Genomic DNA, 27,809 nt, shown 5'->3' with positions numbered 1-27,809 from the left:
GTCCCCCAAGTCTTCAGGCGAAGAGAGTTGCCGAATGAGGTGTCTCGCGTGTTACTAATTTGTCAAAGTAACGAATCCTTGTTTCGATGTCACACATTCGTATATGCTTTATCTAAAAATATTTCCAACTTTTGTGTGTTTGATGCTGCATGCTATTGACTAGACAAGATCAAGTGCAATTAGTAGCTTTTCTCTCTTTTTCATCTTTTCTTTGGTGGAATTGCTTTTCGTTTCCACTAATCAGCCTGAGTGGATGCAAGATAACACCTTTCTCTATAGGTCAGATTGCAAAGTCGTCTTCATGAAAGTTTTTCCTTATCTTGTGAACTACAACATATCCAAATTTGAGATCCATCGGAGTAGTACAACTTCAGAAATTCAAGTATGATGAGTAACTGTTCATCAATGTTCTGTTAATCCGTCAGACTTGTTGTGAGCTTCGAAACTCCATTTTCTCTTGTTCAGATCAACATACTTTCTTCATCGAAGTTGTTCCTCAGCTTGTGAACTACAACATATCCAAATTTGAGATCCCTCGGAGCAGTATAACTCCAGAAATCCAGGTATGATGAATGACTGGTTATTATTTTTCTGTCAACCCGTCAGATTTGTTGTGAGCTTCGAAACTCCATTTTCTCTTGTTCAGATCGGTATGCTTTCTTCATTGAAGTTGTTCCTCAGCTTGTGAACTACAACATATCCAAATTTGAGATCCCTCGGAGCAGTATAACTCCAGAAATCCAGGTATGATGAATGACTGGTTATTATTTTTCTGTCAACCCGTCAGATTTGTTGTGAGCTTCGAAACGCCATTTTCTATTGTTCAGATCGGCATGCTTTCTTCATTGAAGTTGTTCCTCATCGTCTCTTTCATAACATATCAAAAATTCAGAATGAACTAATGGTTAAATATTTCCAGATCTTCGAAACATCACAGCAGCTTCGAAATATGCAAGAATCCGACTGTCATGTTTGGAGCTTCAACACTTTAATTTCCGTCGCTCAAACAGAAATGGTTCCTTCTTGAAAGTTGTTCATATGCTCAAGAACTATAGGGTGTCCAAAATTCAGCTCCATTGGAGAAGAGCAGAGGTTGCAGAAATTTGATAGATGAAAGGAGGCGGAAGAGGGAGAGAGAGAAAAAGTCTCTTGGGTTGGATTTCTATTTTGGGGCAGATTCCAATTTTTGTAGCACCTTCATTATTGATGAATTGCTTGTACTTTTGTCCATTATGAAACTTGGGACTTTGGCTTGTTGTTGGATCTATTATAATATGTTTGGGAACATATATAAGTGAATAAATAAGAAGGAAAATTTTGGGCCCTTGTGGGTGTAAAACAAAAAATGTTTATGTTTACCCAAGTGTTTTTGTACAAGTTCAAGGGCATCTTGGGTTTTGTGAACAAAATTTGTTTATTTGGAGCAAGGTTTTGTGTTGAAGCTTTGTAGGTGAAGCTTTGGTGTTGAAGCTTTGTAGATGAAGCTTTCGAGGTGAAGCTTTGATGGTGAAGCTTTGTAGATGAAGCTTTCTGGGTGAAGCTTTGATGGTGAAGCTTTGTAGATGAAAGTATGTAGAGGGAGCTTTCTAGGTGAAGATTTTTTAGGTGAAGCTTTGTAGGTGAAGCTTTTTTAAGTGAAGCTTTTCGGGTGAAGTTTTTTTTGGGTGAAGCTTTGTGGGTGAAGCTTTTTAGGTGAAGCTTTGTGGGTGAAGCTTTGGAGGTGAAGCTTTTCGGGTGAAGCTTTTTGGGTGAAGCTTTTTAGGTGAAGCTTTGTGGGTGAAGCTTTGGAGGTGAAGCTTTTCGGGTGAAGCTTTTTGGATGAAGCTGTTTTTTTTTTTTTTTTTTTTTTTTTGGCGCTTGACACGTTCTTCATTTGCTTGTTTTGTAATGACTGTGGAAGACGGATTGCTTTTTGATTGAGAAGGGTTCCGGCATCGCTTGCTATGAATGTAAAAGAGTGAGGGCTGAGTTGGCTAAATTACCTCTTTATTGAATTCATTGCCAAATGGCCTTCATTACATAGGATGCCGAACGGCTATAGCTCAACACTTGTACATCGTGAGTCTATTTGTAGTAGTACTTCAAGTGATCAGCGTTCCATGGATGGCCAAGGGTCTTGCCATCGGAGCTTCTAAGTGTGTAAGAGCCAGGGCGACTGATGCCAATGACTTCATACGGTCCATCCCAGTTTGGACTAAGTGTGCCTTCACTCGGGACTCTGTCGCAGAGTAATCTTTTCTTTAAGACCCAGTCTCCTATTTTGAAAGAACGAGGCTTGACCCTAGAGTCATAATAGTTGGAGATGCGCTGCTTGTAGGCGACATTCCTCAAGTGAGCTTGGTTTCTGTGTTCCTCGACTAAATCCAAGTTGAGGGTGAGTTGTTTGTCATTTTCACTTTGAATGTAGTTCTGGACTCGGAATGTTGCTTGCTCGAGCTCAACAGGGACAACCGCCTATGTGCCAAAGGCAAGTGAGAATGGAGTTTCTCCTGTTGAAGTCCGATATGAAGTGCGATATGACCAAAGAACTTGGGGTACAAATTCTGGCCAACAGCCTTTAGCTTTGTCCAAGCTGGTTTTCAAAGTGCGCTTGATTATTTTGTTGATGGCCTCAACTTGTCCATTAGACTAGGGATGAGCTGGAGAGGCAAAGCACAAGTTGATGTTGAACTTAGAGCAGAACAACCTGAACTTCTTGTTGTCAAACTGTCGCCCATTGTCAGTGACTATCGCATTGGGAATGCCGAATCTACAAAGGATGTTCTTCCACACGAAGTCTTCTATCTTTGCCTCAGTAATGGTTGCCAAGGGTTCTACTTCGGCCCACTTTGTGAAGTAGTCCACTGCAACGACTGCGTAACAGACTTTGCCCTTCCCTGCCGGCATTGGGCCGATCAAATCAAGTCCCCACTGGGCGAAGGGCCAAGGGCTGATCATAGGAGTAAGAGGCTCTGGAGGGGAATGAGGAATAGTTGCATATCGTTGACATTTGTCACATGAGCGGGATACTTTGATGGCATCCTGGTGGAGTGTTGGCCAGTAATATCCTTGGCGAAAAGTCTTGTGTGCTAGGGACCGAGATCCAGCATGATCTCCACAGACTCCCTCATGTATTTCCCGAAGGACGATTTCCGCCTCGGCAGGCGTAAGACACCTTAAGTATGGCAGGCTAAAACCTCGCTTATAGAGTTGATCATTGATGATCAGGTAGCGGGTAGACTTGTATCGAATTTGCTTAGCCTGGACTTTATCATTTGGGAGGGTGCCATGAGCAAGGAAATTATAGATCGGGGTGATCCAACTATCCCCCTGTTGTAAGTTGCATACTTCTGCGGCCATGGTGCTTGGTGTTGCCAACAGTTCGACATGAATTTTTCTTCCAATCTTGTCTTCCACAGCTGAGGCGAGGCGAGCCAGGGCGTCTGCATGACTGTTTGCCGCTCTAGGAACTTGGGTGATCTGGTAGTGGAAGTGCTTGAGCAAAAGTTGTGTTTGCGCAAGATATGCTGCCATGGAGCTATCCTTAGCATCAAAGTTGTTGGTAACCTGGTTGACCACTAATTGGGAGTCACTGAAAATATCAATTTGTTTAACCCCGAGGTGTTTGGCCAAACGTAATCCTGCTAGAAGGGCTTCATACTCGGCCTCATTGTTTGATGCCTTGAATTTGAAACGAAGAGCATACTCCATTGCTACTTTGTCGGGCATAGTCAAGACTAGTCCCGCTCCACAGCCCTGTTGGTTGGATGAGCCATCAACATACAGACTCCATGCTGAGGTCGTTGATTCTACCTTCTGAGCTTCCGGCGGTAATGAAGCCACTGCTTCAGGTGTAGAAGCAATGTCAACTGGATATGTGAAGTCGGCAATGAAGTCTGCCACTGCTTGGCCCTTCTCAGCTGGCTTTGGTTGGTAGGAGATGTCAAACTCACCCAATGCTATCGCCCATTTGATCATTCGCCCAGACGTGTCAGGACTCTGGAGTATCTGTCGAAGAGGGTGATTGGTAAGCACGATGATGGCGTGTGCTTGGAAATAAGGGCGAAGTTTCCGAGCAGACATGACCAATGCTAGAGCTAATTTCTCAATGTTGGAGTATCGTGTCTCCGCATCTTGTAGGGCCTTGCTAGCGTAGTAGACGGGCCGTTCGACACCACTGTCCATTTGAATAAGAACAGAACTGACTGCTGAAGCCGAAACCGATAGATAGATGATGAGAGTGTCACCAACTTCTGGTTTGGAGAGCAGAGGGGCTTTACTCATGTACTCTTTGAGGTTCCTGAATGCCTTGGCATATTCCTCCGTCCATGTAATGTACTTCTTATTTCCCTTGAGTGCTTTGAAGAAAGGAGCACATCTGTCTGTGGCCTTAGAGATGAATCTGGTTAAGGCTGCCACCTTGCCAGTAAGGCTTTGGATGTCTTTTGAAGTTATTGGCTCTTTCATGTCGAGGATTGCTTTGATCTTTTCAGGGTTAGCTTCAATGCCTCGTTGGCTAATCATGAAGCCTAAGAATTTGCCAGAGCCCACGCCGAAGGCACATTTGTTGGGGTTCAACCTCATTCGATACCTCTTTAGAATGGTGAAAGTTTCAGATAGGTCGGTGATGTGTTGGTCAGCATGTTTGCTTTTGACTAGCATATCATCAACGTAAACTTCCATGTTCTTCCCAATTTGTTCGGCGAACATTGAATTGACCAGTCTCTGATAAGTTGCTCCTGCATTCTTTAGGCCGAAAAGCATGACTTTATAGCAATATAGTCCCCTATCAGTAGTGAAGGCCGTGTGTTCTTGGTCTGAGGGGTTCATGAGGATTTGGTTGTATCCTGAATAAGCGTCCATAAAGCTCAAGAGCTCACACCCTGCCGTAGAGTCTATAAGCCTGTCAATAAGAGGAAGAGGGAAACTATCTTTCGGACACCCTTTGTTTAGGTCGGTGTAGTCAACACACATCCTCCACAAGACCTTTTGAAGCGAAAGACTTTCTTTGGTCAGATTTTTCCTAACAAGGACCACATTTGCTACCCATGTCGGGTAATTGACTTCGCGGACAAAGGCTATGCCTTTGAGTTTTTCAACTTCTGCTTTCATTGCCTCGTATCGTTCAGCGTCATAAGATCTTCGCTTCTGTCTCACCGGCTTGATCTTGGGGTCAATACTCAAACGATGACAGATGACATCGGGAGAGATGCCTGGCATGTCCTCGTATGACCAGGCGAAGACTTCAGTTTTCTCTTTCAAAAAAGATATCAATGCTAACCGAAGGGGTGGTGACAATGTGGTGCCAATCTTCACCATGCGATCTGGATAATCTCTTGAGATAGGTACCTTCTCCAACTCTTCAGCAGGTTGGGCTTGCTGGGTGAAAGAGTCATCTCGAGGATCATCGGGTTGATTGTTGCTATCAAGAAGATCCAAGTTCGCTTCATCTAGGCTGGTCTTTGTGACTTGGTCATGTACAGACAGGGTTTCCTTGGGTCCGGGCAAGTGTTGTTGCTTAACTGAAGTGTTGTAACATGATCGTGCAGTAAGCTGATCTCCTCTGATGTAGCCGTTGCCATGGGGGGTTGGAAATTTCATCAACAGCATATGCGTGGATACCATAGCCTTGAGATCATTGATGCCTGTGCGCCCAAAGATGACATTGTATGCCGTTGGGCAGTCAACCACTAGGAAGTTAGTGGTAATGGTAGCCGTGTAAGGGCCTGTACCAATAGTAAAGGGTAAATGTATGCTCCCTAAGGGTTGCACGATATCACCGGAGAAGCTTATCAGAGGAGAAATCGAGCGATCGAGCAAGTGTTCAGCTACACTGAGTGCCCTGAAAGCTTCGGCAAACATGATATTGACCGAAGCCCCTGTGTCTACGAGGATTCGTCGAACATCAAAGTTGGCTATGTGAGCCTCCACGATCAATGGGTCGTTATGAGGGTAGATGATGCCTCTTTCTTCCTCAGGGTAGAAACATATCGGATCCCAGTTAGGCTTTTGATACTTCCCTCCCCTGATGTCTTCCACGTGAAACACTTGGTGACCAGGCCTCAGAATTCGTTCACTGTTTTTCATGGCCCTATTGGAAGATTCAGATATGGGTGTGCCGCCGCTTATGGAATATATGACATTCACCTGGCGTTGGTTACGGTTATCCCTTTGAGGGTGAAGAAGGAATTGATCAATTTTTCCTTCTCGTGCCAAAGCTTCAATACGATCACGGAGGATGATACATTTCTCGCTATCATGGCCGTTATGCTCATGGTAGCAACAAAACATGCCCGCGTTATTCGGGGGCGTGTAATCTGGGTGCCTCAGCTTTGGCTTTGGTATCAGGTGAGCTATGCTGGGGTAAATGGCCGCGCATGTGGCATTCAAGGGCGTGTATGTCTCATACCTTGGGGTAGGGGGTATCTTGACGCGGGTTTGACCCACTGCATTGACTGCCTGGGGGCGAGCGTTATTGTGGCGATACCCTTGGTTATCGGGATAGTGTCCCTTACTCTTTTTACTGAAAGGAGAGTGGTGAGGATGGAAATCCTTCCTCTTGCCTTGAAATTGATATGTCTGTTGATTCGGTGAAGCATTATGCAAGGCATGGGGAGGTGCCACTGCTGTTTGGAAAGTCGAGGTCTTCTCATTTAGGTGAGTCTGGCTTCCACCTCCCACTTGTTGATAAAGGATGGTTGTAGGGGGTTTCTCCTGATATGTTTTTGCCTCGGCGGAGGCATGGTTATAAGCCTGCGCCATCACCTCAGAGTAAGTCTTCCAAGTATTGGCATTGATCATGTATTTAAAGAAACAATCACGTAGGCCTGCCGTGAAGGCTTTGAGGGCAGTCTTGTCGTCTGCCTCGGCACACCGGGAGTATTCATGGCTGAAGCGGCCAGCATACATACGTAATGACTCGTCTGGCTTCTGGCGGATAGTGTACAGGTCATCTGCAGAGTGCAAGCGATCGGTTTGGAAAATGTGTTGGGAAACAAATAGTTTCCTCAATTCCTCAAATGAGTCTACCGTCTCAGGTGTAAGACGACAATACCAATTTAGAGCTCCGCCAAAGAGGGTGGAGGGGAAGAGAAGACATCGCTCTTCGTCGGTGTGCATCCGGTATGCCATGGTGGACTCAAAGAGGTTAAGGTGCTCAATCGGGTCATCTTTTCCAGTATAAAGTTGCAAGCCAAGCTTCTGCTTTGTCTTTGCTTGAAGGGGGTGTTGAGGATCCTCCTTGTAAGAGGGCCAGGCCTGGGTTGGTTCCAGTCAGGTATTTCAGCCTGACGTTCAGCCTTCAACTTGTTTACTTCCTCAAGAAGTTGTAGGACAATGGGGTCCTGAGTGGAGTTATGTGTCACTGGAGCTTTCTTTCGTAAATCTCCATCTCCTCTTGGAATTAGGAAGGTTTGATCAAGGGCATGTGATTTTTCCCTGGACTCGCTGTACTGGCTTCCAGGGTATGTCTGTCGGAACACCTCTGAGTCCCCTGTACCCTCATGTCTCTCTAGGACTTGTTGCCCATTCCCCAAATTGGTGGCCGGCTTGGGCCGTGGCAGGGGACTGAGTCTCTCAGAAATCTTTGGGTCATTAATCTTTGAGCTTATATGGATGAAATTCTCTCGACGTTGCTTCAGGAAATCCCGACAATCGCGAAAGACGGCTTTCGATCCTTCTGCCCCTTCAGCAAAGAGGTGTCTCCCTCCACTTCTCATGGTTCGGGTCGAAGCAACTGGGTTAAGAGAAGCCTCATGTTGATTATCAAGTCGAGGGGTAATCTGTTCCCTATCAGGGATATCTATGTCGAATGCATGTGACCCTCCATGTTGGAGGGCACCCAGTTGATGGTTGACTTCCACGGGGGCAACAAGCTCGCGTGTCTGAGCTTGCCTAGCTTCGTGGAGTGTCTCGAAGAGCTTCTCATATTGCTCCTGGAGGACCTCATTCCTCATTGCTATCTTGTTGTTCTGAGCTTCCAACTCATCGACTTTAGCTTGAAGAAGAACTCGTTTTCCTTCATTCTTTCGTTGTTTCGCACTATGTGCAAGGGGGGTGTCATTCTGTGTGCTGTGGCTTCCTTCGCTTCCCATGTTGGAGAGGGATGCCTGGTCAAAAGAAAGTGTACGAATGATAGAAACCAGCTTGACACAGCTGAAGAGAGTAGGAATAAGTGTCGTTTCCCACAGACGGCGCCAAATGTTGATGCACAAAATCAGCGAGGACTTTGGTACAACAGAAAGTGTCAGGTTTTATGACCTTCGCTTGGTTGCTTCGGTCACTAGTGAGGATAAGTACGTAAATGAATAGAGACAGAGAAGCAAACACAGGATGTACGTGGTTCACCCAGATTGGCTACGTCCACGGAGTAGAGGAATTCTTATTAGTAGTGAAGGGCTTACACAAGTACAAAGGATCAAGCTCTCAATTTAGTGAGTTCTTGTGAATGATTTAACACAAATGGCATTAGGCAATATTGTGGGGGGATGACCCCTATTTATAGAAAAACTTGTAGCTTTGTCACATTGACATGTGTCATGTTATGATTGGTTCTTGATGTTGACACGTGCTGCGCTCTGATTGGCTTCTAATCTTGACACGTGTCGAGTAGTGATTGGCCTCCTGGTCGGAGGGGAACTCTTCTGGGTCCTTGACAGTATAGCGTTGGCCGGTGCTCGGTAGTTTCGGGATTGGTCAAGTATGGTACAAACAAATATCATAACCTTTTTCTAAGAGTGAACCAAGCTCAAAATGTTGCTTTTCATATTGGGCACGTAGTAGACATTTGAAATTAATTGGTGACCGCCATTTTTCATGGGAATTAGGATGTTACCTTTTCCTTTGACGAGTATTTTGGATTCGTCTCCAAAAGAAACGTTGCCACTCACCGATTCATTGAGCTCTACGAACATGCTTCTTCTTCCGCACATGTGGTTGCTGGCGCCGGTGTCAAGGTACCATGTATAGTCTTGGTTTCCATCATTGTTCTTGCATGCTAGTAGCACAATGCCTTTATCTTCTTTCTCTTCTTTCACATAATTGACCTTCTCATCAAGCCTGTTGCTTAGAGCTCTACATTCCCAAGCATAATGCCCAAACTTTTGACAGTTGTAGCATTGAACTTGAGATTTTTCATACCTCAAGTTTGAGCATCATCTTCCATGACCATTTGTCAAGCTTCCTCCTCTTTCGTAGTTGTTATGATTGTTAAAGTTCCAACCATGTCCACGTCCACGACCTCGACCACGACTTCATTCGTACTGGTTTCTCTCGTTGTCCAAGCTTTCTTCTTTCTTCTTTGGCTGGACATGCGTCTTGAGGAGCTGCTCATCATTCCCTTGCCTCTTCTTATGTTTCTTTGCATATGCTTATAGCGAACCCATTAATTGCTCTATACTAATTTCTTCCAAGTTTTTAGTTTCTTCAATCATCACAACAATGTGCTCGAACTTGGGGTCAAACGAGCGTAGTATCTTCTCCATAATTCTAACATCTTCTAACTTTTCTCCGTTTCTTTTTAATTGATTGGAAACGGCTAGGACTCTTGAGAAATAATCAGAGATTGATTCAGACCCTTTCATTTGTAGAGATTCGAACTCACCTCTTAATACTTGAAGACGAACCTTTTTCACTTGTTCAGCTCCTTTGTAAGAGGTTTAAAGCTTCTCCCATGCTTGCTTGGCAGAGTTTGCACTCGAGACCTTTTCAAAGCCATTGTCATCTAATGCTTGGTGGTGAGGGAGAGAGCCTTCTTGTCTCTCTTTCTTGAATCTTTCAAACTCTTATTCTGGGGTTGGGACATAGTAGCTTCATCTTCTGGCTCAGTGTAGCCTTTTTCCACAACTTCTCATACATCGTGTGCTCCCAAAAGGGCCTTCATTTTGATACTCCAATTATCGAAGTTGTTGTCGTCGAGCACTGGAACTTGGAAGGCTGTCATAGCGTTGCTAGCCATAGCTCTGGTACCGCTTTGTTGGGGTTTAAAAAGACTTCACTACTTTGGAGATGTTTATCTCACAAAAAAGAATGTAATGCATCGGAATCGATAGGCAAGAGAAAGAAATAATACTCAAACTATTACACAAGATTTTTATTCACTCACAAACTTAGAACAAGAGGAAACACTCAAACACTCTTATAAGCTTTGTTGCTTCTTCTCACTTCTCACTACTTGCTTTCTTGGTTGTTTCAAATGGTGTGGATGCCTTCTCCTTTTATAGGCATGGATGGAACCTTGGAGAAGCATGGAAGCATCATGCTAGAGATATCTAGATAATTCCACTACCTTCCTAAGCTAGAATTATCTACATTAATCTTGTATGTTGGTGGAATCCTCACCATTCTTCTAGACTCTTCCACCAACTTGAACTTTGCTATAATTCTCTAGCATGTTCATGGATCTTTCTTTGTGTATGGGCTGGATCAATTGTCTTGGGCTAAGACAAGATTACATTTCAACAATATATGCATTGAGAGTAGTCAGTTTGTTTTTGGAGAGTATTATGGCATGGGTTAGGTTTTTAGAAGTCATCATCATCTCATATTTTTTGTTTTGGTTGCTGCAGCATGCATTAGATTAGGGTTTGGTTTGGCTGCCGCTCATGCGTGAGTGAGGTTTTAGTGAGATACACATGCTTTAAATTCCACATGCACTGAGAAGAGCTTAGAAGAAAAATAGCATGGTTGCGGTTGTGCGTGCTTCATAGATGGTGTAGTCACTTCATGGTGCATGAGTATATATGATTATATATTTGGTTCTTGTCGCATAGCTAGGCTAATAAGCACATAGAGCATTACAGTTTGATCTTTACGTCAGTGTGCTAGTGTGAGAAAAACTGTTTCAGCCGTGTGATTTTAGAAGACAAAATTCATTTTTCTTCACTGATTTTTTCCGAGCTTTAATCGAAATCAATTATGAAAATGTGCCTTGTGATTTTTGTAATTGGTTGATTTTCAAAAATCATTTCATCATACATACATTATGCATGATCACGTTAGTATGTAAGTCTTTACTCATTTCTTTAGTGTTTGTCTTGATGGGAGCCCGATGATTTTCCTAGTGGTGGGTTTTGCCTCATTAAATTCTACGTCCTATTGCACGTTTTATTTATTGTTTTAACTGCATATATGTAGGATAATTTGATATGTGTTGTGAATGTGAAAGTAAATTGAAAATTGAATTGAATTTTTAAGTTAACCTATTCATCCCCTCTAGATTAACTACCCATCCTAAAACTTTCACAAACGAAGTTACATAGCGCATCTTGCTAAATCTTGTTGGTTCATCAACATAATACCCTCCTGAGATTTTATTTCGGGACCTAATAAATCTCCCTAAATCTTTTGAAATTTGCGAATGTCTTATGGATTCGTCTTTCTTTTGAATGGCCTGGTCTCCACGTTTAATTTAATTTTTAAATGGTTTATATTTTTCTGTAATTTTCCAAAACAAAATGCCCAAATAAGAACAACAAAAAAATTGAGAACAATTTTGATAACCACTAAGTAAATTTACAGTAATAAAGCCCTAGGTGAATTGACTCAAAGAAGCCGATGCCTTGGTCGGTTGGTCCTCACCTCAAACATCCAGGAAGATGCACGGAAGAAGAAATGTCGCTGTCAGTGTGACTCCATTTCGTTAAGAGCGTACTTGAAATGTAGTTATCAGTTAAGTAGGATATAGCCAGACATCTTCCTGGAAGCTTCCGTCCTCATTCCATGCTAAAAGTTGTCTATAAGATTCGTATATAAAGTTTTTGGAAATCAATAAGCACAAGAAGTGGTAGACTGGTCTCAGGGCCCGAGTTAAATCCCTCCACCCTTTCCATTTTCATAGTTTAAATATATTTAATTTAGTATTAGATTATTTTATTATTTGTAAAAAAAATATCAATAAAGACATAAAAGAAAGTGGCACATAAGATCATATCAAAAGCCCAATATAACTCAAAATTTTTGTGGCCTATGTTTAACTGACAAGGAAGAAGGGTCGGCGGCACAGAGAAAATATAAAGAGAGATGTGTTATTCCCCTTAAGCAGTGCCTTTATTTATAGTAATAAGAGAAAGAATAAATCATTCTCCTCCAATGAATACAAGCCTTAATAGAAAAGAATAACTATCAAATATAAATAGGATTTATACAATCACACTTAAATAAGAAGTTTATAACACTACCCCTTGAGTGTATAAGTACTCAAGTAGATTCGGCATCATGTAGAGTTGAGGAAATCGACTCATCGTCACTGATTATGGGAACACGCTAGTCTCAATAAGGTAGGAACTTGTATAAGGAACTAAGTCTCACAAAAATCCTAAGGCTATGGTAAAAACCGAGTAGGGACAAAATCCATAGTCTAAGGAAAAATGTGTGAGTAATGCAAAGTCAAATGAAACGTCTACAAGACGTTATCAGGGATATGATTAACCTAAGGTGGGTGAGTCGTCAAAACCTTGTTAGGTAGCAAAACCCCAGTGGGAAAATGCTCCTAATCATAGGAAAAAAAGTACATTAAGATCAAGCAAGTATACTTCAGGATACTCCCCCTGAGTTTGACACAATTCCAAAGAGAACTAACAATGTTACAACTCAGAAAGTTTACGCATACCAATTTCTTGAACAAACTTCTGAAACGTCACATTCGGTAGTGATTTAGTGAAGAGGTCGGCCAGATTGTCTTGTGCATGGATTTGCGTGACATCAATATTCTGATGCTTTTGTTGTTGATGTGAGAAGAAGAACTTCAACGCAATGTGCTTGGTGTTGTCTCATTTGATGTAACCCTTCTTGAGCTGTTCAATGCATGTTGCGTTGTCTTTATAGATCGTTATCGGGACGTCAACGATGGGGTAAAGATTGCAAGAGCTTCGAATATGGCCCACAACTCCTTTCAGCCATAAGCATTCCCGATTTGCTTCGTGTAGGGCGAGAATTTCAACATGGTTAGACGAAGTGGCAATTAAGGTCTATTTTGGTTGACCTCTAAGAGATTGCAGTACCTCTAACAGTAAAGACTAACCCGTTTGAGAATACGCTTTGTGCGGATCAGATAAGTATCTTGCATTGGCATAACTAACAAGGTGAGAATCGATTTAAGATAAGGGGGTGCGGCATCACTCAAGGATCCGTAGGATAGAACATGCCCAGATATGTGGCACCCTTAAGGTAGCGGAAGATGTCTTTAACACCAGTCCAATGTTTGCATGTTAGTGCATTATTGTATCTTGCCAAATGATTAACAGTGAAGGAGATGTCGGGTCTAATGTATTGAGCTAAGTACAATAAAGAGCCTATCGCAATTAGATAAGGAGCTTCAGGCTCTAAAATCTCTTCATTATCCTTTTTCGGATGGAAATGATCTATTTTTGCATGTAGCGATCGAACGACCATAGAAGTACTCGAAGGCTTCGCTTTATCCTCGTTAAAGTGGCACAACACCTTCTAGGTGTAGTTTGATTGATGTAGTAAGATTCCATCTAAACGGTGCTCTATCTCGAGACCGAGACAGTGTCAAGTCTTTCCTAGATCTTTCATCTCAAATTTCGACTTCAGGTGCACTGCAGTTCTCTAGGGCTCTTCAGGAGTTCTGATGAGATTCATGTCATCAACATATACTGCAAGAATCACAAAACAAGAATGTGACTTCTTAATGAACACACAAGGGTATAGTTTATTGTTCACATATCTCTGACTAGTCAAATACTCACTTAGACGGTTATACCATATTTTTCCTGATTGTTTCAAACCGTAGAGTGAACGCCTCAGCCTAATTGAGAGCATGTTCCGGGGTTTGAAAATATTTGATCGAGTCAATGTAAGTATTTTGGGAACATTCATATAAATTTTCGTATCAAGATCCCCATAAAGATACGCAGTTACTACGTCCATCAGCTGCATACTTAGTTTTTCAAAAACTAACAAACTGATAAGGTAACGAAAAGTAATCACATCTATAACGGGTAAATAAGTTTTGTCATAGTCAATCCCGAAGAGTTGTGAGAAGCCTTGCGCAACAAAATGATCTTTGCAACGCACAATTTGGTTCTTCTCATTACACTTCCGAACGAAAACCCACTTGTAGCGAACAGGCTTCACATGTGAAGGAGTAAGAGCTACATGTCCAAACACCTTACGTTTCACAAGCGAATCAAGTTCGACTTGGATTGCTTGTTTCCAGTTTGACCAATCAGTTCTACGTCGACATTCATCAACAGAACGAGGTTCAATGTCATCGCTCAACATGATCTCAGTAGCTACTGCATATGCTAATGTATTGTCGACGATCATCTCATTTCTACACCAAATATCATCAAGGCTAGTATAATGGACCGAAATATCATGATTTTCAGGAGGTGAATTTGTCTATTCAAGGACATTTCTGTAATCTAGAATTTCTTCATGAGTTGGATAGAATGATTAAGAGACAGTCGGATTCACGGTAGGCTCTTCAGGGGCCTGTGTCTTGGGTTTCCTCTTTCGAGGGTGTGAATCATATGAACCAAGTGGTTTGCCACACTTATGTGTAAGGGCGGATGATTAGCTAGTCGCTAATGTATGTGGATTAGCCAAAGTGGCGTTCTGGGCCTCCAGGAAGAAAGTCCGTCATACATTTGGTACATCTATCTTTGCAGGTACATTCGCACCCGGAATATGTGATCTTGTCAGTCACGCTAGATCGGTGAAAGCATCTGGCATGCTCTGAGTTACGCTCTGAAGATCTAATATGTGATGTATTTTAGTTTCAAACAGAGCGGTGTGGGGATCTAAATGAGACAAAGTAGGAATCGTCCACGATAATTCGCGTCATTCTTTAGGAACGTTGACATTCTTATCTCTCCTTAACTACATGAAGATTGTCTCATAGAAGTGACAATTTGCAAAACGAGCGGTAAACAAATATCCTATCAAAGGTTCTAAGTAACGAATAATTGAAGGAGAATCATATCCAACATAGATTCTCATCCTTCGCTGATGCCCTATTTTTTTACGTAAGGGTGGCGAAATCGACACATAGACCGCACAACAAAAAATGCTTAGATGCTCAGATGCGATATATCCGGTAACCAACTGAATGACGTTATATGGTTGGGTCACAAAAAGCCTCAGGCGAACCAACATGGCTATGTGCAATATTGCATGGCCCCAAGCAGCGATCAAGAGCTTGGTTTGTATGATCAATGATCAAGCAATCATTTGTAAGCGCTTAATGAATGCATATGCCAGGCCATTCTAGTGTGAACATGGGGTACTGGATGTTAAACTTCAACCCCAACCGACATGCAATAATCATCAAAAGTTTTAGATATGAATTCTCCAGCATTATCCAATTGAATAAAGTTGATGGGATAATCAGGGTGATGAGCCTTGAGATTGATAACATGAGCCAACAATTTGGACAATACAGCGTTCCTTGTGGAAAACAAGCACACATGTGACCAATGTGTGGAAGCGTCAACCAAAATCATAAAATATCTAAATGGTCCACATGGAGGGTGAATCAGTCTACAAATATCTCCCCTGAATCCTTTGTAGAACCTTTTGGGAAGCACGACAAACACAGGACCAATGGTCCTTTAAACCATAATGGTAGCATATGTCCACATCTATAGTTTCAGGTGCTTTGCCCTTATTCTTGAAATTTGGGGCCTTGGGAGTGAGGTTAGGCCGCTTCTGGGCTCGGTTTCCTCCCTTAGATGGGCCTTGCTCTGTTGACCTTGACGGTGTGGCTTCTGGCAGCCCCTACCATGCCTATGTTGGCGTTTTGAGCGTTGGTTTGTGCTATAATTTACTTCAGGCACAACAGTAGCCCCAGTAGGTCGAGCTTGATGATTTTCATCAACATCTTATTCTACTTTTCAGTGATAAGTAAAACAGAGACTAAATCTGAAAAATTAATGTACTTCTGAGCCCTATGTTGTTGCTGCAAGACAATATTAGTAGTAGAGAAGGTCGAACAGGTCTTCTCCAAGAGATCTTCTTCAGTCAAGGTCTCAATATAGAACTTGAGAAGTGATCAAATTCGACAACTTCAGAATTATATTCATTCACAAACTTAATGTCTTGGAAGCGCAAATAGTGCTAGTCATGTCTTGTTTCATGCAAGAATATGTCATTTTCGTGATTAAAGCGATTAGCCAAAGCGACCTAGAGTGCTAGTGATTCTTCCTCAGGAAGGTACTCGGTTTGCAGTGCATCATAAATGTGTCTTCAGATGAAGATCATAGCAGTGGCTTTCTCAGCTTCGCTAACTAGGTTGTCCGTCTCATCTTCAATGGCGGAACGCAAATTCTTTACAGTGAGGTGGAGCTTCACATCTTGGACCTACTTGAGGTAGTTTTTTCTAGAGACCTCCAACGCAGTGAAGTCGAATTTGTTCAAATTCGACATATTCCTATTACAAAATAAATGGACAAGATGTGGTTAGTGTAATGGAGAAAAATCAATCCATTCATATAGGAGTAGAACATTCAGGTTCTAATAGACCTGTATTGGTTTAAATTTACATGAAAAAACTTCAGGTTTTCATGGGTGAAGTTTTGAAGGAAAACTTCAGGTTTTCAAATAAGGCATGTTTCTAGAAACTTCATGTTTCAAAATAATTATGAATTTCAGGTTCATATGTTCTTGCAGACAAACACAATTATATATAGATATATGTAACAAGAAAATATGTAAATAGATATTCAAGTCTAAAATTATAATTGAATTAATTATTTGAACTTCAGGCCAAAATTAAAATACGGGTAAAAAAAAATATAAAACCCAAATTGTCTAAAAAAATAAACAATTGAGCTCGGGGGCCCAAAAATATGGGCCAAAACCCACGGGTGGGTTGAGCAAATTTGTGCCGTGTAGCCTAGGCCCAAAATGGGATGCGGTGGACACAGGCTGGTCAGGTAAAAAAGAATTGGGATGCGAGCCTAATCGCAGCAAACAGGCTGCAAAAATAGGGTCCAAAACAAAGGCCCATATGGGCACTAATCATATGCGGCGCGATGCAGGTGCACCGATGCACCAACTGCAGGCTGGGATCTCTTGCATGTGGGAACACAGATGCACCAACACGGGGTTGGGATTTGGTGCAATGCGTGCATGTGGGACACCATAGCCCTCGGGCTGGTGTCACGTGTTGGGCCAAGCTATGGTGTTGGACCGCTTTAGGCGAGCCTAGTTAAAAGAAGAAAAAAAAATTCCTTTTTTTTTCGCTGGCCGAGCAGGCTAGCCCAATATGGGCTTCGAGTTTTGGTGTCTAGAACACCTCAATGTGTGCTGGGTAGCTTCGCCAAAGAAGGAGACTGGTGCCACTACTGCGGGCGGTTGAGTTCTAGGTTGAAAACCATGGTGCAGGTCCTTGAGTTCGAAGGGGAACAAATCCAAGTGATAAAGAAAAGGTTTCTTGATCGAGGGATTTAGAACCAAAGATTCAAAAAATATTTTGAAAGAATTCTTCTAGAATTCCGTTCAATCGTCGTCCAAGACAATGAAAGTAGCCCAAGAACACGACTTCAGGCCGCGGTTGCCCAGAAAAGAAGACGACAAGGTTGTGGCTAGTGACAACGAGGGGGGGTTTCTGGGTTTAGGACGACGTCGTTTTGGTTCATTCACGGAGGTGGAACTTCAAGCTCCACGGGGTTTACTCGGGTCCTGGGTTCAAAGAACCCTAGAAGAATCATATTTTAATATATATTTTTTTTCAATCAATTCAATGCATATGTATTCAAATAATTTCATGGCAATATCAAATTCACATAATTCAACAATTATGGATATAAGGCATACACAATTTATGTAGAATCTAAAATTCGATAAACATAAAGTTGAGTCATGCATTATGGTGAATGTTCATGTTATCAGGGCTGCAAAAATATCGAGATAAAAATCGTTGTTTTGAAAGAACCTGATTGCATGATGATATTGGTGAACTGGTTTGATGCAGAAAACTTTCACGTCAGATTCCTAAGTGCAACGGTAGGAGCATGCTGATAACGTGTTGTGAACTATGTTAAACTAACAGGAAGAGGGGACCGGCAGCATAGAGAAAATACAGAGAGAGATGTGTTATTCCCCTTACACAATGCCTTTGTTTATAGTAATAAGAGAGAGAAGAAATATTTCTCCTCCAAGGAATACAAGTCCTTAATATAGAAGAATAACTATAATCAAATCTAATTTAGGATTTACACAGTCATACTTAAATAAGAAGTTTATAACAAAAATGAATATGTTTAATTCTTAATAAAGAATTTTAAATTTACTCTTTGTATTTTCATATCTAGAAAATTTCTCTAGACCGCCTAAGTTAAAAATAAATAAATAAATAAATAAGTAAAATATATAATATAAAATTATGCATTGTAAACTATCCAACTTTCAGTTGGTATCTATTTTTAATTATCTCATATTTTCTATGTTTTTCTTTTATCTCTCTATTTTCAAAATTTTCATTTATATCCAATTATTATGAAATTATTTATAAACCCTTTTTTTAAAGCTAAAAAAGATTACATAATCATTTCGGATAGTTAAACCCTACATATAAAGTTTATCTTGGGTATAATTTGTCTGAGAAAATTATATAATCAAATACAAGCACGACGATCATATATATATATATCGCAAGACTGTTTGTTGCCATGTTTGCTTACCTATATATGTATGTTGAAATTGTATTTCAAAAGTTTGTCTTGATATAAAATATCAAATGTATTGATATTATCTATATACTAAAACCCGGTGGAAAAGCACTGTTCACGAGCAGTGTTTTGGCGGAACTGCCCTTGAGCTGCTGCCCATTCACAGCTATTTTTTCCGTTTTGTACAGTGCATTTACAATTTTACCCTTTGTATACACGTGTTGGTCGTCGTGGAAAAGAAACCTGCTTCTATGGGATCTCGACGCATTGATGTGGTTCTAGAAATTCTGGTCCTTCTGGACTCTTCGTTCCATTTCGAAGCCAAGCTCTCAGACGTCTGCTTCTTTCTAAAAAAACTCTAGCCCTCTCCTTCCCTAACACACCTCCCGCAAACGTCTCTACTACGTCTTCTGCGATTAACACTTTTGAAACAAGAAATTAAATCGATCTCCAAAAGTTCAACCCCCAAACTGGATCAAGATCCATCACCATCTCCCGGTGCCTTGCTCAGATCGGCTCTGCACTCATCATCGATGACTCTGCCTTCACGGAGGACTCCGCAAATCCCATCGGCGATAAAGGTAAAGCACGGCCACCTCTCCCTTTCTTCGTTTTCATGGCCGAATGTCAAATCAAGCAACTTTGACTCATGCATGTGTGTATTCTGTAAAGATGCTTCTCAATCTGTTGTCTGGACTAAAGAAAATGAGGATGGGGCTCTCGAGAATTTCAAATCCCAAAAAAGAGAAAGGTATAAATTTTGTTTAGTTGCTTTGTATCTATAAGAATAATTTTTATTTTAGGTTACTTCAAAACTGCTGGAGTTTGGATTTCATATGTTTTTTCAGGCGATTTATTTGTTAGATCGTATGGATATTTGGGTATGAATTGGCAGAAGATTGTGCAGACGATGATGAAGCAAAGTAGGTGATTTATAATAAGTGACTTTTTCTTTGTTCTTTATTTTACTATAGATTCGAATTTATCATTATAATTTTTTTTAATTTTTCTGTGCAGTTATATGGTCGGGTTTTTTGCAAAGTGTATGAAAATCATTTGAATGCTGAGAACCTATTATATTCGCGAAGTCCAGGCAATGCTGCTCTACATGATACAAGAGATCGACACATTCATCCATATGTAAGTTTCTCTAATAAATACTTTGAACAAATGCTTTATGAATTTGAGTTTTTATCTTCTGATTATTTTTTATGCAGAGGTGGTATTAATTTTCCTTTGACTAGAAATTTAGAGGTTTCTTAAGTTACAATGTTATCAAACTAAATTTTTCTAATTTTCTGATTTTGGGGTATTGCAAGGAGTGCTAATATACAGATTTTCTGGGATTTTTTGTTTTTGAATGGGTATGTGTTGTTTTTAACGTTTCGGTTCTCACGTGTTTTGTTCTTTTATTCTGTTGTTTGCCTGCTTTTGTGTTGCTTCTTAATTTTCATTTTTCAATGTTGGGTGATGGAAATTTGTAAAAATAGTTGTAGTTTTCTGAGAAAGTTGGGGATTTTAGTTATATTTTCTGTGTAATCCCAACTATAAGATTGAAAAATAATTGAAAATTGATGGTTTTTTTTTTTCACTTTCTCTTAAATGTTTTTTCTTGAATTTAAAAGCATCTTTCCCGATTGGTTACTATGGTTCTGCTCTCTCTAATTAGTTATTTCATATTCTCTCCAACCTTTTTGTCTAATTTTATTTTTCATTTTTTTGGTGGCTTTCTGCAGAAGTTAGCATGAGGTTTTCACATGACATGGATGATGAGTAGAGATACTCATCTAGAGAATGAACCTACCAAGGTATATGCAAAAATTGTCCTTTGGGTTCATATAGAAGTATGAATTTTCTTTTAGCGTATAACTTTGACGTAATAATTTATCTCATGGATTATAAGATATCTTATGGATTTTACCTACTTGGCAGACAACGTCTGATGTTACTTTAAAGGAGCTGAGATCAGCATGTCACAACAGTCTCACAAGCAAATGCCCAAACTGTATACATCACAGTAGGCAAGTTTCAATCTTTTTAGCTTCCAATTAATATTTCGTGTTGATATTTGATTGCATTGTGTTTGGGTGTTTAGTTTCGGGATTTCTCAAGTTGAATTGCAACGTGGGTAATGAGAAAAAAAATGGATTTGGTCTCTGGTTACAAGGTGACTTCACCTCTCACTCTCTCTAAAACTCAATTTTGAAGCTATTGTCCATATATATATATATTTTTGGATCACCATCACCATGGGTCATCTGAATATCAGCCTTTTATTTTGTCTTATAGTTTTATCGTCATACATCGTTGGTTGATTGTTTTTGTTTTCAGTGTAAGGTACTCTCTGCAATTTATTGCAAAATAATGTCAATTTTTCCTTCTTTGGAAACAACTAGGAGCCAGTCTGGTATCCAAACTTTATGTTCGCTGCATGTAGCACTTGAAAAGATTAAGAATATTCTCTTAGCATTGCTCGGAATGTAGTCAACTTTATTTGATAGGTATTCCCTCAATTTGCATTTGTAATTTATGCAGTAGTGCTACTTCAACTTTTCAAGTAAAAAAATTATTTCCCCCCTCTACTCTGGAGGAATAAATTTCTGTTTTGGTGTTTAAATTTGTTTCATTCATGATGAGTTTGTATATAAATTGTATTGTGTCTATAATGGGCAAATTATTTGTTATCATTTAGGCTACAATGGAATCGCAAATTTGTCAAATATATTTTAGATTCTTGGTTGCATATTCACATACTCACAACTATTGTTTTCTGTCTATTGATTGGATGGACTTTTATAATTTCCAAACCTATAGTTGCAATGCTTTTGACATGTTAAATTGGAGTTGCATCTCTCTTTTTTTGTTCATGAAATTCGTTATCTTACTAGCTTGGGAATTAACTAATACATTTTATCCGCTCGCGTGATGTCAATGGGTCTTGAAGTTGTTGCTGCAAGCTTTAATTCATCAGTATCTAGATAATTGTACCTATTTGTTGGTTGAATGCTGATGTGAGTAATAATTTTAAATTTTACATCTTGAAGATTAATCATAAGTTGTGTTTCATCTGTGATGTTTATGATGCCTTTAGATTTCCACATTTGTTGGTTTTGTTTATGTAGTTTCATGGGTGATACGATTACAGAGGTATTGTAGGAAGTTGCTGAATTTCATGCGCACAATTAAGGTTGGATTCTTTCTCACACACACTCCCATTTTCTTGAATGTTGACCGGTTTGTGAGTATGGTTAACGCAGCAAGGTTAAGTATGAGCTCGACAAGAAAAGTGGCCTTATAGTAGTAAGATTCTTATTTTTCTTCACTTACAGGTTGCACGTCTAATTTTTGTTGAAATGCAACTTAATTGATGATTATCCTACTAGATGAATTGTAACTGAATTGATTTTAATTTTTATTTCAGCAACTTAGTTGATATGGAAATTGAACTTTTTAAAATCCTATTATATTCCGTTATATTACACTATTGCGTCTGGACTAGCAATTTTCATACGATGTCACCTATAAAGTTTGTTGCTTTATCATGTCATGTATTTTATGTTGGAGTTTGTATTCAATCACCAAAAGTAGAAGTGATTGCTTCTTTGTTCAAGCCTATGTTCGATAAAGGTCGGGGGCGTAATTAGTATAGCTTTTCTCACCACTTACATTTACTTTGCCACTTTAATATTTTTGTATCCAATTTCCATTATCTAATTATTTAAAACTTTCTGTTATATTTGTTTTATGAAGAGAATACAGTTGCGTAATTTTTCATATAATTTTCAATCCCGCACTAACGCGCGGGCACAATTTCTAGTTTGTCCTAAAAATTTGTCTTGATATAGCTTTTTTTTTTTTTAAATTGCGACAAAGCTACTGTTTGTTGCCACGCTTTCTGTCCTGAGTTGATTTTTAGGTTTACCTTTCATCAAGTCATCTTTCATTCATTATTCTTTTTTCATTTTTTTTTTTTTTTTGGCGATTTCTGGTTCATTACTAAACCCTCTCTTCTTAGAGTAAGAAGCCCACAACCAAAACCACATACACATATACGTCACACGAGAGAGAGAGAGAGAGAGAGAGAGAGAGATGGCAGTAAGGGCAAACATTGGAGAGGCTGAAGAGAAAGGGATGAAGAAGCAGAAGAATCCAGATGGTCGGGAAATGAAGATGATGGTTCAGCGGGAGACGCAAAACTACTCATGCTTCAAGCCAAAAGCTGGAAGTGTGTTTCCCTCCAAGAGAAAATCAGTCAAACGCCTGATCTTTGATCGTTTAGTTGTCTGCTTTGGCTCATTACCTCATCGTCCTCCTTCCTCGTCATCAGCTTTGGCATCCCAATCCCCAAAACCCTATTAGATCTCACCTCAAACATCAAACACCATTGTAATGCATACAATTCAGCAGTTATTCTACTCCTCCCAAAAGTACCCTTTTTTTTAACTCCTCCCAGAAGTACTTAATTCTGTGTATTTCGCTTTTGTAATTTTAATCTATGTATGTGGTTTGCTTATCTGTTTTAAATTTATGTTTCAATGTTTCTACTTTTTCATATATAGAACGAATAATTCATGTGTGCACACTTTTGGCTTTTGTGTCTCTGATTCGGATTTGGTTAGTGCATCAAAACTCTAAGAGATTTAGAAAAATTCTAAGAGATTCACAGGGTCCCATACACAAATTAAAGAAGAAAAAAAAAAAGTGAAAATGAGAGAAAATTTCTGATATATTAAAACTAAAACAACCCAGAAAACCAAGTTTGGAAATTAAAGGGAATAAGATGCGGAAATGAGAGAAAAGTTCTGATATATTAAAACTAAAACAACCCAGAAACCTAAGTTTGGAAATTAAAGAAAAAAAAATGCGGAAATGAGAGAAAAGTCCTGATATATTAAAACTAAAACAACCCAGAAACCCAAGTTTGGAATAACTATGAATTGCGTAAAATTTATCTTGTTTATTAGGTCTAGAAAAACATAAAAATAAAACAAATAACTAATTAAGCAGTTGAGTTTGATCTTATCTGAATTCTGAATTGCCATATGCATGACCTGCTTCATATCAGTTTGCTTGTTGTGCTAGATGTTGATCAAGAGATCTCGGTGATCAAGGTCTGCAATTGATACCGCTATATAAAGTGACATGCCTATCTTTCTTAAAGTTTGACAGTCTAAGTACATAGACTCGTCGGGAGATGTGGCAGATGAGTGCTGTTCCTTACTGTTGTTGCTGCTCCACAGTTGACATCATGCATGGACCCTTCAACATACATGCATACAAAGTATAATTAGCTATTATTTTCAGAATTTACAAATATAAGCAGTAGAGACCTCCTCGGGCAATGCTCGAAATTGGGCCTGAATCCCCTTCGGGCAGTTAAATTCTAAAAATTTGAATCATTGGTCTAATAACCTTCGGTGTGCCCACAATTTGACTACTTTTCAAAATTTTCCATGTCACCATATACAAATTTATCATTGTACTAGTTATCGTTACTCCTGACTTTGTTTTTCCTTAAGGATTTGTATCTTTTCTATTAAAAACAAGATTTGTATCGTGAAATTGATTGCTTAAGTCACTTTGAGTTCTAGCTAGGGCACTGTCAGCTTGTTCGCATCTAATTTTGTGTGGTTTACTTATTCTTGTTTTAATCTAATGGTTTCATGTTCATGTTCATACTGTTAATGTAGTGTAATTTTCTTACATGCCACGTGTCTCTTGACTGGTCTTTTTCTGTGTGAACATTTTGAGCTTTTGCGCTCATGGGATTTTATTGATACGTTACACGCACACACTCTTTCAAAGTCCCCCTATCTTTCTTTTCTCCCCCATCCTCTCCCTCCTCTGTATATCGCATTTTATCTTAATTCATTAGTATCCGTTCAAACTGGTATAAAATGAGATAATAATTTTTCTATTAAACATATTAATCAAATTTATCGAAGGGCTACCAACTTTTACACGTCTTAATTTGTAGAATGGTAATTTGGAGGAATGGTTCTTGAAATTATTTGTGACTTATATTTAAGTCCTTCAACTCTTTCATCACTTTCATAATTCAATCTTAGGGGCAAATTAGGAACTCACGTCACATTTGTAAAATAAAAGGATAATTTGGAGCAATAGTTCATGAAATTACCCTCTCAACTCATTTTTTTTGTTGATGCAAGTTCATCTTCAAAATAAAAAACCCAAGACCTTTTTTTTAATACAACTTAGTTGGAGGGAGGGTGCACATACACAAACAAAAGATCCCAATAACACCATATGTGACGAATATGTTATACAAATGTGACCCTATGTATTATACTCACTGCCACCATATTAATTTTTAAACATCAAAATCGATGAGTGATCGTCACCTTATTAACAAATACAAATTCCATGACTGAAATTGGTGAGATTTCATGGACAAGGAGATTCACTTGAAGAAAAGAAAATGATTTATTTCAAGGTTAACTATATTTCACACTCTTGAAACTTTAAAGAGGTTATGATCTTTTAATTTTTCATTTTACACTATAAAATACTAAAATTATATCAGTTTATGATAGAATGGTGTTGTCCACACACTCTTTTTTACTTTTCACATTCCTCTTAATTTCTAGCCGTCGAATCTGATAGGAGCATATTTATGCACCTTAGTTAACTAGTTCTTATGCATTTTTGTTATGTTTTCTTAGTTTAAAGTAGTCTTTTAAGCTAGTTTCATATGTTTTCAGGTTTAAGGGCATATTACATAAAAGGATGCAAATTGGAGCCTTTTGGAGCTAAATGGAGCTTAGATTGGAAAGTACATGCTTGGAGCACAAGGAATGGACGAGTTTGAAGGTCAAAGGAGCTTAAGAAATGAAGAAATGAAAGTGAAGAACAAAGAATTCAGAATTCGAAACCAAAGTTTCTAAAGTTGGAAGTTTCTATTCTTGGAGGTTTCCATTTTCGAGAGTTTCTATTCGTGGCTTTGGGCTTTTAGATGACCTATCTTTTTCCCCTAACCCTAGCCGCACCTAGGCCTCTAGAATATCTGATTTCCTTGCCTTGCAAGGCATTCTAGAAGGCCCATCTCTAACCCTAACCCTAGCCGCACCTTAGGCCTTATTCCCACTAAAAATCTGATTGTTTTAACCTAATTTCTGATGGATTAGGGTTTCTAGAAACCCTAATCTGATTGCTAGGGTTTTGAAGTGCCTATATATACTCATTAAACCCTTTTGGCCAAAGGACCATCTCCGATTCACATCATTCACGCCAGAATTTGTTCCTTGCTTTCTGCCGCACCTTTCCATCACCATAGTCCATAATTTCTGCCCAAAAACAACCCTAGCCGCACCACCCATCAACCCTAAACTTTTCCATACCATTCCCCATCCATTCTACACCATAAATACCACCCAAAACCTGTTCTAAAGTTCTCTGCCGCAGCAAGGAGGAAGGAGAAATCGTTGATGAGCTTGCTGCCAAGTTGGAGCGTTCTAGGTGTTTTCTTTCTTTGGAGTTTAATTTCTAAATTTATGTATCTTTGCTTTGCAAGTATGAGGAACTAAAACCCCCTTGGCTAGGGGGGATTCAAAACCATGATTATATATGTGAAATAAGTTGATTACTTCCAGTTATCGTTGCATGAGTCGTGAATACAATTTGCTTAACCGTTTGATTTAGAACTTATTCTTGTATGTTGATTGAGAGTGCACGCTTAATTTGCATGCTTGAATTTGGTGCTAGGATATAAGTTTGTTTCACCTAATCGTTATGAATTTATATTCGCAAGTAGTGAAGGTCGCTAGTCACGATCATGTTAAGTAGATTCCTGGCAAGAGTATCATGCTTTTCATAGTTATGAATGCCTTGTCGATGCTTATGATTTCCAAAGAACGTAGTGATTCTAACTTGTATCTTTATCATGTTGTTCATATAGAGAACTTGTTGGGAATAATTTGTTTGTGATGCATATTCATCCAATTCAATGATTCTAGGGAAATCTGAAGGTTAATTTAAGCGGACCTAATTAACTTGGAGTGTCGAGGTTCATAACTTATTGAATTGATAACTGGAAATTGATTTACGTTGCATATATTTCATGTGTGGAGAAGAACCCCTTAGCTATTCCATCATCCATTGATTCATCACAATTTTGTCTTACAATCTGTTTTCTTTACAATCTGCCATTTAATTTAAATTCGTCCAAAATCAACCCCACTTTATTTCTTTGAGTCATATTAGTTAGAACTTGTCTTAGATTATGTTTTTAAGTGTTTTAGGTCATTAGGAAACCAAAATTCGTTCAAGTTTGCATTAGAGTCTCAAAACTGCCCAGAAAGTGTTTTAAGGCAGTTTTGAGTGTTTTTGGTGCTGTTTTGAGTCTTTTGATTTGTTTTAGTGTTTTAGAGTTTAGTTTTGCATTCTTTGAGTCTAGTTTAGTGTTTTAAACTTTGTTTTTATGTTTTTAAGTCAGTTTTCAAGCGTTTAGCAATCCCTTCTAATCCCCGGTTTAGAACGATCCCTACTTATCCATACTACAATTGTCAAAAAGAGGGTTTAATTTGTGTGTCAACATAATTTTCGCATCATAATCGAATGAATTGAAGAGAATTAAATGATTAGAAATTAAGAGTAAATGTATGAAGCATAAAAAATAAAAATAAGTATGTAAATATCATCATCTTATAATATGAATGATACAACACGCTGAGATGCCAAATTTTCTCAAATAATATGTAGGTTGGAAACAAGTTGATGAGAATCTTTCTTTTTGCACTCACTGCATGCTATTATGTCCCACACGTCTCGTGAGACGTACGTAGGAGACGTTTTTTTCTAAGGTTCGCATGACAATTAATTATGTCCCAAGTAATTAATGGAAAATCAGATTGGTGGATTTGAAGATTTGTACAGAAACAAACGATAAAGTATAAAAATGAAATATAAAAATTATATAGATCCTAATTACACTTTGATGACTTTTCTATTAAACCAGACCATGGCGTCAAACTATTGGAAACTAGCTTTAAGCATGCATCCACTTGTTGATGTTGATGGAATTGCAAGTATATTGATGACTTTAGAATATGTCTAACACGATCATGGTCTTAAAATTACCAATCATGGATTGTGTTTGCTAATTAATAAGGTGATGATCCCTCACCAATTATAAAAATTGAAGTAAGATTACCAAACTCGGTTAATTTTTTTTTTTTAAAT

General features: G+C 39.2%; 2 long non-coding RNA genes across 2 annotated transcripts in view; one reads left to right on the top strand and one right to left on the bottom strand.

Annotated features, from left to right (window-relative positions):
- Positions 1–123: 123 nt before the first annotated feature.
- Positions 124–1,713, top strand: LOC126623814 (uncharacterized). The gene is made up of 4 exons (XR_007623892.1): positions 124–563; positions 647–744; positions 920–1,548; positions 1,606–1,713. It is a non-coding gene; the product is annotated as an uncharacterized LOC126623814 (long non-coding RNA).
- Positions 1,714–8,377: 6,664 nt separating this feature from the next.
- LOC126623815 (uncharacterized) overlaps positions 8,378–27,809 on the bottom strand; it is a 65,999-nt gene continuing 46,567 nt past the window's right edge. Inside the window, exon 2 of the long non-coding RNA XR_007623893.1 lies at positions 8,378–8,702. This is a non-coding gene — a long non-coding RNA (uncharacterized LOC126623815). The remainder of the gene's footprint in view (positions 8,703–27,809) is intronic.

The sequence above is a fragment of the Malus sylvestris genome, chromosome 5 (genome assembly GCF_916048215.2).
Source record: "Malus sylvestris chromosome 5, drMalSylv7.2, whole genome shotgun sequence".
Taxonomy (NCBI): domain Eukaryota; kingdom Viridiplantae; phylum Streptophyta; class Magnoliopsida; order Rosales; family Rosaceae; genus Malus; species Malus sylvestris.
This window is presented reverse-complemented; position numbering and strand designations above follow the sequence as displayed.